Below are 3547 nucleotides of genomic sequence, written 5' to 3' on the forward strand. Positions count from 1 at the left end.
GCGGCGAAGTTTTTTTCTTCGCTGCGGTGATGTAAGCTTTGCACAAAATGGAAGTCGAAAAGTCCAGACTTCACCGCGATGAAGTTTGTTCTTCGCCGAGGCGAAGTACTCTTTGGAATTTTTCATCGCGGCGAGAAAATTTTCTTCGCCGCGGCATTGATTAGGTTTTGTATACTGAACGAAGAACAGCGCTACGAAACTTGAGAATTTTTTTTTGACCCACCTTCATTCTCTCCATTTTTGTGGTTTCAAACTGTAGCCTCCGAAGAATTTCGTTTTCTCTTCTTCAATTTCTCACCTTTTTTTCCCTCAAAAATTCTAGCTCCATTCCACTCCCTTACCTCTTTAAACAATCATGCACCTTTCAATTGCCCCGGTTTGACCCATTTTGAAGAAATTTTTAGCAACCCTTAGGTTTTGAAAATTTGGAGCTTTCTTTGTGATTTTTAATGAAATTGGAGCAATTGAAGGTTGGAAAGCTTCGGCTTGGTAAGGTTAAGAGTTTTTGTGCAATTTATTTGTTCACTTTCAATTGTGGATTTGTTTTTATTGAAAAATTTCTTGAATTTGTTGATTGTGGATGTTAGTTGAGAATTTGAGGATTGAGTTGATTGTGGAGTGTAGAGATTGTTGATTTTGATTTAATTTGGTGTTGAGGAAGTTGGATCTGTTGTGTTGAAGTGCTTTTAGCAAATTTGGGAGTTGTACGAAGAGGAAGAAGTAGAAGAAGATTGAAGCCTGAGGCACTTTTCTTTTTTAGTTTTTGTTTTTATTTCTTTATGTTTTGTAAGTAGGAGTTGATGTTGATTTCCTGGCTTTTAGCTCTTTTTTTTTTTTTGTTTTTGTTTAGATTTTAGGTTTAGTTTAATAAGGTTAAGATCATGATGTAATATGGAGGGTATCTAACATATTTGGCACCATAGACTTTCATTTGCTTGACAGATGATGATGATGATGATGATGAGGAAGCCAAGGAATGGATGCCAGGATTTTGTAAAAAAATCGACCTTTATGGATTAATCAGTGCAGTATCTCATAACCTTTACTTTTGTTTTTCTATTCCTAAATTGTGCATAATGTGACATTGGGGACAATGTCATCTTTAGTTTGGGGGTAGGAAAAATTTGAACAATTTTTTTATTTTTGTTTAGTTATTTTCATGTTTTGTTGTGTTTTGCCAGTGATGAACTACATAAGTCTATGATGAGACTAGAATTGTTGGGATATTATTTTTGGAAAATGTTAAGCATTGCTTCAAGTTTAGGTTGGTTGACTTGATTTAGCTTGAGGTTCGTTGAGTGGTTCAACCACCATTTTCACTCTTTCGGCATGCTTGGAAACATTTTATGTGGCTAGGTGAAGTCTTGATAATGTTGGTGGACTCTAGAACCTAGTTAAGAAGTGCTTGAGGCAAAATTCTAGGATTAGACATTGTTGAGAAAATGATTTAGGCATTTTTGGGAACGTTTGAGCCTTTTCAGCCGACCCATGAATGAATCTTTCCCTAGTCACCCATTTGAGCCTTATGAGATTATCATTGCCTTATTTTTCTTGCAAACCAAAAAATTGTCCAATCCCTATACCCTAAACACTTTATCATACCCTTTAGGAGCATTATAGAACTAATGTATGACACAAAAGAGCTTTAAGATGTGTGTGAATAAGTGATGGACCAAAATTTTAAGTTTGGGGGTTGCAAAAAGGGTAGGAAGAAGGGGCGACAGACCTCAATGTTATTGTAAATATTTGTTTAAAAAAAAAAAAAAAAGAAAGAAAGAGAAGAAGAAGAAGAAGAAGAAGAAAAAAAAAAAAAGAATTTCTTTAGTTCAATTCAAAATCAAAAATAAGAAATGTATAAGTTTGAGGTTTGCAAAATGGTAGAAGAAGAAGAAGAAGAAGAAAAAAAGAATTTCTTTAGTTCAATTCAAAATCAAAAATAAGAAATGTATAAGTTTGAGGTTTGCAAAATGGTTGACACTTTGATTGGTGGTTGAGAAAGAAAGCGGAGATTGATGTAGCTCTTAGTGTTTGCAAGAGGAAAACCGAGTTCTCTTACTTTGTTTATCCTATCCTTTTCCTTGGAGCCCACTACCCGAGCCTAACATTACAAGCTTACAAAGACCTTTTGATTCTTAGCGATGTCTAGTCCACATTAGTGGAGAGTAGTTCGATACTTAAGCTTGTGGAGTCTACCACCATTTGATAAACTTTACCTTTTTGCATAAAATAATCTGGGAAGACGGAAGATGGACTGAAGTGGGGATTACCTACTCAGGGGATCGATAGAGAAAGATAGTCAATTCAATTTATGACTTCTTGGAGTGTTGAGCATTTTTTTGTAATAATTTACCAACAATTTTTGACACTTGCATTGTGATTCAATCTAAGTACTGTTTTTTCTTTTTGTTTTGATTTTTATTCCTTTTTGCTCGAGGACGAGCAAATCTTAAGTTTGAGGGTATTAGATAAGCCTATTTTTCCCTATGATTTTGCATTGAATTTTGATAGTATTTAGGATACTTCTCATACAGTTTGGGTCATAATTGCTACCTAATTCAATTAATTTGTCTTTGCAAGCCTAAACGATGATTTTGAGCATAAATGACAGTTTTGAGCGTAAATTGCGTAACTTGAGGTTGGAAACTCAGAATGACCTGATTTTAGAAGCTTTGGAAAGCTAAGAAGCAGAGCTACAACAAGGGTGAAAACTTGGCTTGAAGTCGTGAACAATACGCTGGGAACTGAAGAAAAACATCTTTGGATGTGCTTCAGTATTTGTGCCATAACTTGAGCTGTAGACTTCGGATTGTGCTGATTCTTGAACTAGTAGAAATATAATTTAAAGGACTACAATTCATATGTTTAACACTTTTTTAGATTCAGAATCTATCAAGCTCAAATTTGGCCCGAAAGATTCTCACCGTGGCAAGGAAAAAGCTTCGCAGCGGCGAAAACTGCAGCAGAGGTGAAAAATAAAACGACGCATTTTGGCTTGCTAGGGCTTGGTCCTTAAGTGAGAGAGGTATAAATTAGGACAAATAGGAAAGAAAAAGGGTCTTGGTAAGTCATTTGGGAGGCAGCTCATGGAAGGAGAAGATTATTAAAGATTTGGGCTTCAAATTAGAGAAGATTTCTCAATCTTTTGCTTGTTTTTCAATGATGAATCTTGATTCAGTTTGTTTTTGTTATTTTATTTCGTTTTTGAGTATGAACTGAGTTGTTTAGTTAGGGTTTGATGTAACCTTGATACAATGATTCAATTTTCTATGAATTGATTTACTTTGAGTTTTAATTTCATGATTGAGTGTTTATCTCTTTGCTTAATGACTTTTGGATGCTTGATCACCATTCAAATGTGTGTTGTTCACAATGAGACTGAGAAGTGATTTGTGATTGTGCCTCTTGGGATAAATACCGTAGATTAAGCAAACGCTAGAGATAGGTTTAGCGATCTATGAAATCTAGATAGAATTTCAAAAAGCTTAAAAGACTTTGAACTATTAATCTTCATTTTGTTGGGTGCGGAAGCTTAATAGGGATAAGTAGG

This window comes from Pistacia vera, unplaced genomic scaffold (genome assembly GCF_008641045.1).
Source record: "Pistacia vera cultivar Batoury unplaced genomic scaffold, PisVer_v2 Contig663, whole genome shotgun sequence".
Taxonomy (NCBI): Eukaryota; Viridiplantae; Streptophyta; class Magnoliopsida; order Sapindales; family Anacardiaceae; genus Pistacia; species Pistacia vera.